The following is a 13819-nucleotide window of genomic DNA, read 5'->3' as shown; positions in this document are numbered from 1 at the left end:
AGAAGGATGTGAACCTACGACATACAACTATCTACTGGGGCTTTGGGGGGAAAAACATGAATAAATAAAAAAAAAAAAATCTTAAAAAAAAAAAAAAAACAAAAAAAAAATCACAGTTTTGGCTGATGACTAAAAGACTCCAGGACTATTGGGAAGAATAGGGAAATCAGGAGTAAGGTCATGTCCCACTGGGAAATAATGAGCTCTGTCTTAAATATGGTGAGTTTGGAAAATTGTGGGAGGAAGACATCTGGAAGATGGACAGACTGTCACGGGCTCAGGAGAGAAGGCTTGGCTAGAGGTATGGATTTGACAGTAGTCTGCCAAACAGATAATGATTGAAGATCCAAGGGCTTCTTCCTTAGCTTTCTTTTTGCTCCTCTACTCCCCCCATTTCAGCTGAGATTAGGAGCTCTAGACTTATATCCCACTGCCCAGATGTCCCAGAGCACCTCAAGGTCAACATGTTTAATAAGACTCATCACCTTCCCCCTCAAGTCTAGTCCTTTCTCCATACTAGGAATCCTGCCAACAAACTACCATCTGCCAGGCAAATGAAGCAGGAAACTGGGGCATTATCTAATTCTATCTCCTAAGTGCCTCATTCATTTATTCAGAAGGCATTTGCTGCTGAAGTCCCGTGTGCTGGGCACCGTCCAGACACCAGGAACACAGTGGAGAGTCAAGGTGGCCGGCCCTGCCTTCAGAGGCATTCCCATCCCTCCTCTCCTTGCCTGCTCTACTGTCCTCTTTCACTCCAGGGTCATCACTCTCTTCAATCTCTCTTCTAATCGGCTTTCCCTTCCAGATCCTTCTCCACACCACCTCCCAGGGTCACCTTCCTAAAATGCAAATACAAGCTCACTTCTCCGCTGCTTACAGCTCTTGAAGGTCTCCCGGAGTCTAAGGATGAGGTGAGAATAAAGTGCAGCTCTGCCTAACATCGTCCTACAGGTACACCATGCTCAAGCCACACTATTTACAAAAGTCCAACAGAAGGAAGGGCAGGTTCCAGGAATCACAATTGCCTGGACTGTCGCTCTGGCATTGTTAATCCAGGTAAATCTCTACTCAGCTCAAGGAAAACCACTTCCACGAGGCCTGCCCTGCCTTTCGTAGGGAGATGCGGGCACTCTTTCGTCTTCACGCCCTCTGCATCTTGAAAACATCTTTATTAAATCTCAATGGGGGCAGGTTCTAGGCTCACGGTCTTATTCCCAGTGTATCTCTAGCACACAAACAAATGATTGAGGGGATGGATAAATGCACCTCCAGGTGCCCAGTGCACCAAGAGCACACAGCAGACACTAAAGGAATGTTCACTAACTTTGAGTAGACCTGAAAAAACTGGAGTTGCTGACTATAGGGAATGGGTCAGAGACAGAGATGAAATTATTAAGGGCCAGGAGGAGGAGAGGATTTATTGAGCACATAGTATGTGCCAGGCACCATCCTAGGAGCTCCACATGTGTTGACTCATTTAATCATCCCTACCTGGTGATGTACATACTACTACTGCTCCCTTTCCTCAGATAAGGGACTGAAACAAAGAGGTTAAACAACTGTTCAATGCCACACAACTAGTGAGAGTAGAACCAAGATAGAAACTCAAGTCTGCCTTGAAGCAATAAGGTATAAACAAAGTGTTTTTAAAAAGTGCAAAAACATTTAAAATAAATATTTGTCATAAACACATTTAGAAATTAAAGAATGTTGTGAAATAAAAATAATAGTAAACCAAACTCCCAAAATGTCAGAAATAGTTATCGTGATGGCTAAAAAAACAAGTAGCCCTCATTAGCATTTACGACAAGCCAGCCTACTCTCACTAAATCCTTCCATCAACCCTACAAGGTGAGTGCTATTGCTCTGCTCTTGTCACAACATCAGTTTTACAGGTGAGGAAACTAAGACACATGTATGTGTCATAATTTTCCCAAAGCGTTATAGCCAGTAAACAGAAAAGCTGGAATCTGAACCCAAATAATCACACTGGACAAATGGGGACATCACCTTTGTCACAAGAGCTCAGTTTTTCTATCAATAATCAGGACCACCAAGATAAATGTATAATATGAGAAGGAACTGGACTGAGTGACTCTCTGGTCTACAAATTCTGCTGGATGTTAAAGGGCTTGTGACTTAGTTTTCTACTATGAATGCCACAATTATTTTTATAACATATTTTGTGATATTATACATCATCCCCGGTCCTAGACCCACCAGAAGCAACCACAATCATGAATTTAGTGTGTATTATTCCAATCTATTTATAAATATTTGTGTTGTGTAGCCATGAACAATATGTTATTGTTTTAGAACGATATTCTTAATCTGGGATCCAGGGGCAGATATCAAGGTGTTCCTGAATTTGGATGGCAAAAAAAAAATCACCTTTATTTTCACTAACTTCTAACTAAAATTCATCATTTCCTTCAGCCATAAATGTAGGCAAGAGTGCAATATTATTAGCAGTACCTGTGACTTTATCACCTGGAGAATTCAAATTTTCATGTCCCATCGAAGATGTTGGAGATAACTCAAAATATCATTTACACTCACACTACCTTGAAATCACAATACAGGTGCCATACAGATGCAGCACAGCAGCCAGACTGTGTACAAGTGCTCATTTGATGTGGCCAACCAACTCTTAGCCAGTCTGTGCCTGGTAGTTAATTGTTCCGACTCTGAACAGCCAGGTCCTGCATTCTCACGTGGGTGATCTGGCTATCTTATTCTCTACGAATCCCCACAACTGTGTTGATGGACACATGGAAGCAGGTGTGTCAAAGGCCACCCCACAGTTTACAATTCCCATCAAACTGAGCAACGAGAGCCTTCACTCTGATATATCTTTAAAAGATAACGTAACTTTGAATTGTCTGTATTTTAAATGTGTTTTCTTGTTATAATGCCCTAGTACCAAAGCACTTATAAGACAAATCCATTAAAATTTTTTTGTAATTATTTCAGTATAATTGGCTTCCTTTATAATAATATGTATTTTATTTTATTTAGATTAAGAAACCCTATTCTAAAGGTTGTTGAATTAACAGGAATGGTGTGTTACTGTATACATCACTCCACAATTTGATTTTTATCACACAGCTCAGTCCATTTTGACAGACTGTGCACTCTCCCAGTCAGGTTCCCTGCTGCTCCTCCCCTTCCCCCAGCCTCATGACCTTTTGCCCTCCTTGATCCATGATCCAGAAAGCTCTTCCTCAGCAAAGTCAGATCTCTCACTTCCTCAGGTCTTTATTTCTGGTCACCCACTCTAAAGTTTCATGTCTCCCCACTCTGTGTCCAACCCTTAGTATCTGCCTTCTCTGCTTTATTATTTCTTCTTGGCCCTTATCACTATCTACCATGCGATCTATTTTACATATCTTGTGGACGGCCTGTCTCCCCACTTAAACTCCTGGAAGAGAGGGGTTTTATCTGTGTTATTCATAGCTGTATCCCTGATAACTAGATGAGTGCCTGTCATAAAATAGGCATTCAATCAATATTTGTTGAATGAGTGAATGAATGAATTTGTTTTAATTGTTTTTGTTACGTGCCATCAAGTCAGCTCTGATTCCTGGCGACCCTGTGAACGAGTGACCTCCACAGTGTCCCGTCCCCTGTGAACGGGGCATGTCCACAGCGTCCCGTCCCCTGCGAACGAGTGATGTCCACAGCGTCCCGTCCCCTGTGAATGAGTGATATGCCCAGTGTCCTGTCCTCAACAGCCCTTCTCAGCTCCTGTAGACTCCTGCCTATGGCTTCCTTTATGGAGTCACTCCATCTCATATTTGGTCTTCCTCTTTTCCTGCTGCCTTCTACTTTTCCCAGCATTACTGTCTTTTCCAAAGAATCCTGCCTTCTCATGATGTGCCCAAAGTAGGACAGCTTCAGTTTTATTATTTTTGCCTCCAGCAATAATCCTGGCTTAATTTGCTCTAGGACCCACTTATTCATCTTGCTGGCAGTCCAGTTGGAGCTCTCCTCCAACACTGTATTTCAAATGAATCAATTCTTTTCCTGTTAGCCTTCTTCACTGTCCAGCTTTCGCATCCACACAAAGTAACTGGGAATACGATGGAGAAGATAATCTTTGCCTTAGTCTCTAATGACGCTTTCTTACACTTAATCTTTCTTAATTCTTTCATTGCTGCCCTTCTGAATCTCAGTCTTCTCTTGATTTCTCAGCTGTCATCTCCATTTAAGTTGATGACTGAACCAACGTAAACAAAATATTTAACAATTTCAAAGTCTTCATTGTCTACATTAAAGTTGTGTAGTTCTTCTGTTGTCATGATTTTTCTCTTCTTGATGTTCAAATGAAGTCCTGCTTTGGCACTTTCTTCTTTCACTTTCGTCAGAAGTGGTTTCAAGTCATTGCTGCTTTCTGCCAGTAAGATGGTGCCAGGTGCATATCTTAGACTGTTGATATTTCTTCCACCAGTTTTCACTCCTCCTTAATCTGAGTCTAGCACAGCTTTTTGTATGATATGTTCTGCATACAAATTAAACACATGAGGAGATAAAATGCACCCTTGTCTGACACCTTTGCCTATAGAAAAGCATTCTGTCTCTCCATACTCTGTCCTAACAATGGCTTCTTGTCCACAATATAGGTTACACATTAGGACGATCAAGTGCTGAGGCACGCCCATTTCTTTCAGAGCAGCCCATAGCTTTTCAGGATCCATGCAAAGGCTTTACTGTAGCCTGTAAAACAGACTAACCTTCTTTTGAAATTCTTTGGAGCACTCCAGTAGCCACCAAATAATCACAATTACATCTTGTGTGCCTCTCCCTTTTCGAGATCCAGCTTGGACATCAGGCATTTCTTGCTCCACACAAGGTAAAAGCCTTTGCTGCAGCACCTTGAGCTTCACTTTGCTGGCCTGGGAAATTAGAGCAGTGGCCCTGTAGCTACCGCACTCCTTGGCATCTCCTTTCTTGGGAGATGCGGATGTATAGTGAATGTTTCCAGTCTGTACGCCATTGTTTTGTTTTCCAGATTTGCTGGCATATTCTTGTTAGGATTTTGACAAATTTGGTCTCTGTGGCTTGAAGTAATTTTATCAATATCCCATCTACTCCTGGTGACTTACTTCTTCCCAGTACTTTCAGGGAAGCTCTCACTCCACTTTCTAGAATTACAGATTCTTCCTCATAGGAATCTCCTTCAAAGGAATCTGTCATCCTTTCATCTCTTCTGTATAGGTCTTCACCTTCCCTTTATTTTCTCCTGATCAGATAGTGTGCTTCCCTGTTGGTCATTTGGCATTCCTAATCTAGATTTAAATTTCCCTTTGATTTCTCAAATCTTCTGCAAGAGACCTCTCGTTCCTTCTTTCTTGTTGTTCAATTCTTTTTTTTGAGGAAGAGTTGCCCTGAGCTAACATCTGTTGCCAATCTTCCTCTTTTTTGCTGAAGATTGGCCCTGGGCTAACATCCGTTCCCATCTTCCTCTACTTTGTATGGGATGCTGCCACAACATGGCTTGACAAGCGGTGTGTCAGTCTGAGCCCGGGATCGGAAACTGCAAACCCTGGGCTGCTGAAGAAGAGCGCGTGAACTTAACTGCTACGCCATCGGGCTGGCCCCTCTTTTTGCAAGTGCCATTACAGTAGTTCTCTTTATCTCTACGTGGTAGTCGTGTTCAGGATTCTAAGCCTATTTTTGTCACCTTTTACTTTTGCTTCTCACCTGTCCTGAACAATTTTTAGTGTTTCTTATGTATTCCATCTTGATTTTTCTTTTCTTTTACTTCAGTCATTGTCTTTTTGCATCTTCCTTAATATCATTGCTGGTTTCAGTCCATACTTCTTCTGGTGGTCAGTCAATTAAGTTCAACAATGCAAATCTGATTTTATGTGGACTTTTAATTAATTGGGAATGTTGTTTATGTTATATTTTGGCACTAAGATTCTTTCAGTGCTCTTCTTCTGCTTTACCCTGATATTTGATGTTGTGTTAATTACTATTTAGCAATTTACTGTATAAATATTCTATTTATCCATTTCCTATTGATGGACATTTAATCTTTCTAGTTTCCACCATTACAAAGAATGTTATAGCAAACATTCTGATAAATGTCTCCTTTACCACGATTTCTGCAGGGTACAGGCCCAGAAGTGGAGTTCTTGAGTCTTGGGTATGTGATTTTTCAACGTTAATAGATACTATTTAATTGTTCTCCAAAGCGGTTGTAATTTGCTATGATTACTTAAAACATACCATACATACTGGGTGTAATTTCCTTGACAGGAGCAACTCAGAATTACTTTTCACATGTAACATAAGTCTGTAGAGTCAAAATGAGACATATTCTCTTCCGTCAGAATATGGCTTGAAGAAGAGCTCCATGGAGAGCAGAGGCTGTGACTTAGCCAAGCAGGCTTAGTTCACTTTCTTCCTAAAGTCAGCTACAACTACAGGGCCAACCACAGGGTTCCGGGTAGTCTTTAATCTTCCCAACTTCTTATCATATCCAGAGAGTTGCAGATACAAACGTGATGGCGAGAATCAGGCCATTAGGACGTTAGGGTTCATGTTCAGCAGAAGGCCTCTCAAAGGCATGCTGTGGTCACTGAATTCACATCTGCAGCCCATCCCACTGCAGGTTCAATCAGGGATGTTAAGAGTCAGAAGAAGAGGAAGGAGCAGTACAGAGCTATGTGTGGCAGAGACCATTCTTGTCTGCCACAATCTACACTTCACTTCTTCCAGAGTAGCTGAGTATGGCTGGCCCGCCACACTGCATTCACAGTCTCCCCCGCAGGTATGGCTGTGTGACTAGGTCCTTGCCAAGTGAATGTGTGTAGAAGGGACACATGAGCCTCCCAGGCCTGGTGGAAAAAGCTTCCTACAGGCATGACTCCCTGTGCTCTTTCCCCACCAGCAGGCTAGAAAAACAATAATAAGCACGGCAGCCCTGGAAGCCACCTGCTGAAGCTGGCAGAGCTGCCATCAGCCTCAGTTCCACATGGCTGAACCAAAAGCACTGCTGCCAAACTGTACCATCTGCCTGGACTTTACAGAAAAGAACTTCTACTTGGTTGGAGATTACACTTGGGGTCTACATGTTACATCAGTTTAGCCTACCCTAAAGTAACAGGCTATGCTTTGATGATGAACAGGATAGCTCTAGCATGGGACATGGAGTCTTATAAGATAAAAATGAATATGGCTTGATTTATCAGAAAATAAGGTTTTCACCAACACATTCCCCACCAACTTACCTACAGTAGCAATATCACTTTTCAACTCAAAAGACAGTTAAGAACTAGGAAGAAAAAGAACCTCTGCAAAGCACAAAGTGAGTGGTAAAGTCAACACACTAAAACTCGTTCACTTTAAATATTTCTCTCTACTCTCTTCTTGCTTGCATGGCTTCTGAGAAGTCAGATGTAATTCCTATCTTTGCTCCTCTAGAGATAAGTTGTTTTTTTCCTCTGGCTTCTTTTACAATTTTTTCTTCATCTTTGATTTCCTGAACTTTGAATATGATATGCCTAATTTTTTTTTTTTTTTTGTATTTATCCTGCTTGGTGTTTTCCGAGCTTCACAGATCTGTGGTTTGGCATCTGACATTAATTTGGGGAAAGTCTCAGTCATTATTGCTTCAAATATTTCTTCTGCTCCTTTCTTTCTTCTCCTCTGGTATTGCAATTGCACTTATACCTCGCTTTATTGAACTTCACTTTATTGCACTTCTCAGATATTGCATTTTTTACAAGACCCTCCACCAGCAAAAAGATTACAACTTGCTGAAGGCTCAAATGATGGTTAGCTTATTTTTTTCAGCTTTAAAAGTTTTATTAATTCACTTAAAAAATAAATCCATTACATGTTAGCATAAATACCCATAACAATATAACCAGGTTTTCCAAAACAAAAGCCATTTTAGCAAGGAGAGTGGCATTGTTTTACTTTTTTATTTTTCCAGAAACCTATAAACCAGTTTGCTTTTTATTGTTTTTCATTAAAATTTTTTGCTTTTTAATTTTGTTGAGGTCAAAATAGTTTATAACACTGTGAAATTTCAGTTGTGCATTATTATTTGTCAGTACCATATAAATGTGCCCCTTGACCCCTTATGACCACCCCCAACTCCCTTGCCATCTTGTAAACACTAATCAGTTCTCTTTGTCCATTTGTTAATTTTCCACATATGAGTGAAATCATATGCTATTTGTCTTTCTCTCTGTGGCTTATTTCACTTAACATAAAACCCTCAAGGTCCACCCATGTTGTTGTGAATGGGACAATTTTTTTTTAATTTTTATTTATTTATTTCCCCCCCCAAAGCCCCAGTAGATAGTTGTATGTCATAGCTGCACATCCTTCCAGTTGCTGTACGTGGGACGTGGCCTCAGCATGGCCGGAGAAGCGGCACGTCAGTGCGCGCCCGGGATCTGAACCCAGGCCGCCAGCAGCGGAGCGCGTGCACTTAACCACTAAGCCAATTTTTTCGTTTTTATGGCTGAATAGTATTCCTTTGTATATATATACCACATCTTCTTTATCCATTCATCAGTTGATGGGCACTTGGGTTGCTTCCACATCTTGGCTATGGTGAATAATGCTGCAATGAACATAGGGGTGCATAAGTCTCTTTCAATTGTTGATTTCAATTTCCATTGATAAATACCCAGTAGTGGGATAGCTGGGTCATACGGTATTTCTATTTTTAATTTTTTGAGGAATCTCCATCCTGTTTTCCATAGTGGCTGCACCAGTTTGCATTCCCACCAGCACAGTGTACGAGGGTTCCCTTTTCTCCACATCCTCTCCAACATTTGTTATTTTTTGTCTTGGTGATTATAGCCATTCAGTGTAGTTTTGATTTGCATTTCCCTGATGATTAGTGATATTGAACATCTTTTCATGTGCCTATTGCCCATCTGCGTATCTTCCTTGGAAAAATGTCTGTTCATATCCTCTGCCCATTTTTTGATCAGGTAGTTTTTTGTTGTTGTTGAGTGGTGTGAATTCTTTATATAGTGTGGAGATTAACCCTTTGTTGGATATATGATTTGCAAATATTTTCTCCCAGTTGGTGGATTGCCTTTTATTTTTGTTCCTCATTTCCTTTGCTGTGCAGAAGCTCTTTAGTCTGATGAAGTCCCACTTGTTTATTTTTTCTTTTGTTTCCCTTGTCTGAGTACACATGGTATTCGAAAAGATAATTCTAAGACCAATGTCCAAGAGGGTGCTGCCTATATTTTCTTCTAGGAGTATTATGATTTCACGTCTTACCTTCACGTCTTTAAACCATTTTGAGTTAATTTTTGTGTATGGTGAAAGAAAATACTCTAATTTCATTCTTTTGCATGTGGCTGTGCAGTTTTCCCAACACTATTTATTTATTTATTTATTTATTTATTTTTGGTGAGGAAGATTGGCCCTGAGCTAACATCCGTTGCCAATCCTCCTCTTTTTGCTGAGGAAGATTAGCCCTGAGATAACATCAGTGCCCCTCTTCCTCTATTTTGTATATGGGATGAAACAACAGCATGGCTTGATGAGCGTTACATACATCTGCACCCGGGATCCAAACCCACAAACCCCTGGCTGCCAAAGTAGAGCGTGCGAATTCAACCACTATGCCACTGGGCCGTCCCCCCAACACAATTTATTGAAGTGACTTTCCTTTCTCCATTTTATGTTCTTAGCTCCTTTGTCAAAGATTAGCTGTCCATAAATGTGTGGTTTTATTTCTGGGCTTTGAATTCCGTTCCATTGATCTGTGTGTCTGGCTTTGTACCAGTACCATGCTGTTTTGATTACTATAGCTTTGTAGTATATTTTGAAGTCAGGGATTATGATGCCCTCAGCTTTGTTCTTTTTTCTCAGGATTCTGTTAGCTATTCGGGGTCTTTTGTTGCCCCATATGAATTTTAGGATTCTATTTCTGTGAAGAATGTCATTGGGATTCTGATTGGGATTGCACTGAATCTGTAGATTGCTTTAGGTTGTATGGACATTTTAACTATGTTCATTCTTCCAATCCATGTGCATGGAATATCTTTCCATTTCTTTATGTCATTGTCAATTTATTTCAATAATGTCTTATAGTTTTCATTGTGTAGGTCTTTCACCTCTTTGGTTAAATTTCTTCCTAGATATTTTATTCTTTTTGTTGTAGTTGTAAGTGGGATTGTATTCTTGACTTCTCTGTTAGTTTGTTATTAGAGTAAGAAATGCCACTGATTTTTCTAAGTTGATTTTGTACCCTGCAAATCTGCTGTAGTTGTTGATGATTTTTAATAGTTTCCAGATGGATTCTTTAGGGTTTTCTATATTTAAAATCATGTTGTCTGCAAAGAGGAGGAGTTTCACTTCTTCATTGCCAATTTGGATACCGTTTATTTCTTTTTCTTGCCTAATTGCTCTGGCCAAAACCTCCAGTACTATGTTGAATAATAGTGGCGAGAGTGGGCACTCTTGTCTTTTACCTGTTTTCAGAGGGATGGCTTTCAGTTTTTCCCCTTTGAGTGTGATGTTGGCTGTGGGTTTGTCATATATGGCCTTTACTATGTTGAGGTACTTTCCTTCTATACCCATTTTATTGAGAGTTTTTATCATAAATCGATGTTGGATCTTGTCAAATGCTTTCTATGCATCTATTGAGATGATCATGTGGTTATTATTCCTCATTTTGTTAATTTGGTGTATCACACTGATTGCTCTGCGGATGTTGAATCACCTGTGTCCCTGGTCTAAATCCCACTTGATCGTGGTGTATGATCTTTTTAATGTATTGTCATATTCAGTTTGCCAATATTTTGTTGAGGATTTTTGCATCTATGTTCATCAGTGATGTTGTCCTGTAATTTTCCTTCTTTGTTTTGTCATTTTCTGGCTTTGGGATCAGGGTGATGTTGGCCTCGTAAAATGTGTTAGGAAGTGTTCCGTCTTCTTCAATTTTTTGAAATAGTTTGAGAAGGGTAGGTATTAAATCTTTGAATGTTTGGTAGAATTCTCCAGAGAAGCCATCTGGTCCTGGACTTTTATTCTGGAGGAGGTATTTGATTACTGTTTCAGTCTCTTTACTTGTGATTGATCTATTCAGATTCTCTATTTCTTCTTGATTCAGTTTTGGGAGGTTGTATGAGTCTAAGAATTTAGCCATTTCTTCTAGATTGTCCAATTTGTTGGCATATAGTTTTTCATAGTATTCTCTTACAATCCTTTGTATTTCTGTGGTATCCATTGTAATTTCTCCTCTTTCATTTCTAATTTTATGTATTTGAAATTTCTCTCTTTTTGTCCTAGTGAGTCTGGCTAAGTGTTTGTCAATTTTGTTTATCTTCTCAAAGAACCAGCTCTTTGTTTCATTGATCCTTTCTACTGTTTTTTTGGTTTCAATTTCATATATTTGTGCTCTAATTTTTATTATTTCCCTCCTTCTGCTGACTTTGGGCTTTATTTGTTCTTCTTTTTCTAGCTCTGTTGGTGTAGTTCAAGATGGCTTATTTGAGATTCTTCTTGTTTGTTAAGTTGGGCCTGTATTGCTACAAATTTCCCTCTTAGGACCAATTTTGCTGCATCCCACATGAGTTGGTATGGTGTCTTTTCATATTTATTTGTCTCCAGCTATTTTTTGATTTCTCCTTTAATTTCTTCAATGATCCATTGGCTGTTCAGTAGCATGCTGTTTAGTCTCCACCTATTTATGACTTTCTCAACTTTTTTCTTGTAGTTGATTTCTAGTTTCATAGCATTATGATTGGAAAAGATGATTGATATGGTTTCAATCTTCTTAAATTTATTGAGGCTTGCCTTGTTTCCCCACATATGGTCTATCCTTGAGAATGTTCCATGTGCACTTCAGAAGAATGTGTAATCTGTTGTATTTGGATGGAGTATTCTATATATATCTACTAAAGTCCATCTGGTCTAGTTTTTCATTTAATTCCACTATTTCCTTACTGAACTTCTGTCTGGATGATCTATCCATTGATGTAAGTGGTGTGCCAAGGTCCCCTACTATTATTGTATTGTTGTTAATATCTCCTTTTACATTTGTTAATAGTTGCTTTATGTACTTCGGTGCTGCTGCATTGGGTGCACACACATTTATAAGTGTTACGTCTTCTTGGTGGAGTGTCACTTTTATCATCATATACTGCTCCTCTGTCTCTTATTGCCTGTTTTATCATGAAATCTACTTTGTCTGATATAAGTATGGCAGCACCTGCTTTCTTTTGTTGCCATTAGCTTGGAGTATTTTCTTCCATCCCTTCACTCTGAGCCTGTGTTTGTCTTTAGAGCTGTGTTTCCTGGAGGCAGCATATTGTTGGGTATTGTTTTTTAATCCATCCAGCCACTTGTCTTTTGATTGGAGAATTCAATCCATTTACAGTTAGAGTGATTATTGATATATAAGGGCTTAATGCTGCCATTTTATCACTTGTTTTCCCGTTATTCTGTATTTCCCGTTTCTCATCCCATGTATTTCGGACTGCCAATTCAGTTTGATAGTTCTCTATGATGGTTTTCTCATTGTTTATCATGTGTCTCTGTTCTGATTGTTTGTTTAGTGGTTACCATGAGGTTTGTACAAAAAATCTTATAGATAAGATAGTCCATTTTTTGATAGCCTCTTAGTTCCTTAGTCTAAGGTGGTTTCATCCCTTTCCTCTTCCCCTTCTAAGTTATTGTTGTCACGACTTATTCCATTTTGTGAGTTTGTGGTTAAGAGATTATAGTTATTTTTGATGTTTTCTTTCCCTTTGTCTTTAATGTTAAAATTGTTTGCTAGCCTGTTCTGATAGAGAGTTGCAATTTTCTGATTTTGTCTGCCTATTTATCTCCTTGCTCAAGGCTTTGTAAACTCCTTTTCTTTTCCAGGTATGAGGGCCTTCTTGGTCATTTCTTGGGGGTGGGGGGTCTTGTGGCCATGAACTCCCTCAGCTTTTGTCTATCTGGGAAAGTTTTTATTTCTCCATCATATCTGAAGGATATTTTTGCTGGCTAGAGTATTCTTGACTGAAAGTTTTTGTCTTTCAGAATTTTGAATATGTCATTCCACTCTCTCCTAACCTGTAAGCTTTCTGGTGAGAAATCTGATGAAACCCTGATAGGAGTTCCTTTGTATGTTATTTTCTTCTGACATGCTGCCATTAATATTTTTTCTTTGCCATTGACACTTTGCCAGTTTTACTAATATATGCCTTGGAGAAGTCTTTTTACATTGATGTAATTAGGAGTTCTATTAGCTTCTTTTACTGGCAATTCCAGCTCCTTCCCCAGGTTTGGGAAGTTCTCAGCTACTATTTCTTTGAACACACTTTCTGCTCCTTTCTCTCTCTTTACTCCCTCTGGAATAACTATAATCCTTATGTTGCATTTCCTAATTTAGTCGGATACTTCTTGGAGAATTTCTTCATTTCTTCTTAGTGTTAGTTCTGTCTCCACCTCCATCTGAAGCATTTCTATATTTCTGTCCTCCAAGTTGCTAATTCTGTCCTCCATAATATCAGCTCTGTTATTCAAGGACTCCAGACTTTTCTTTATCTCATTCATTGTGTGTTTCATCTCTAACGTTTCTGATTGGTTTTTCTTTACGGTTTCAGTTTCTTTCGTGAAGAATCCTCTCTGTTCATTAATTTTGTTTTTTATTTCGTTCAACTGTCTTTCCAAATTCTCTTGTAACTCACTGAGTTTTTTTATGATAGCTATTTTGAATTCTCTGTCATTAAGACTTAAATTTCTGTGGCTTCAGGATTGATTTCTGGGTGCCAGTCATTTTCCTTGTGGTCTGGAGTATTAATATATTTCTTCATAGTACTTGATGGGGTGGATTTATGCC

General features: G+C 39.3%; 1 protein-coding gene across 5 annotated transcripts in view; it reads right to left on the bottom strand.

Moving 5' to 3' along the window:
- Nucleotides 1–13819, bottom strand: part of GRK4 (G protein-coupled receptor kinase 4) — a 92738-nt gene that overhangs the window by 65098 nt on the left and 13821 nt on the right. The gene's annotated exons all lie outside the window — the stretch shown is intronic.

The sequence above is a fragment of the Ceratotherium simum genome, chromosome 8 (genome assembly GCF_057802395.1).
Source record: "Ceratotherium simum simum isolate JZ-2026a chromosome 8, ASM5780239v1, whole genome shotgun sequence".
Lineage (NCBI taxonomy): Eukaryota > Metazoa > Chordata > Mammalia > Perissodactyla > Rhinocerotidae > Ceratotherium > Ceratotherium simum.
This window is presented reverse-complemented; position numbering and strand designations above follow the sequence as displayed.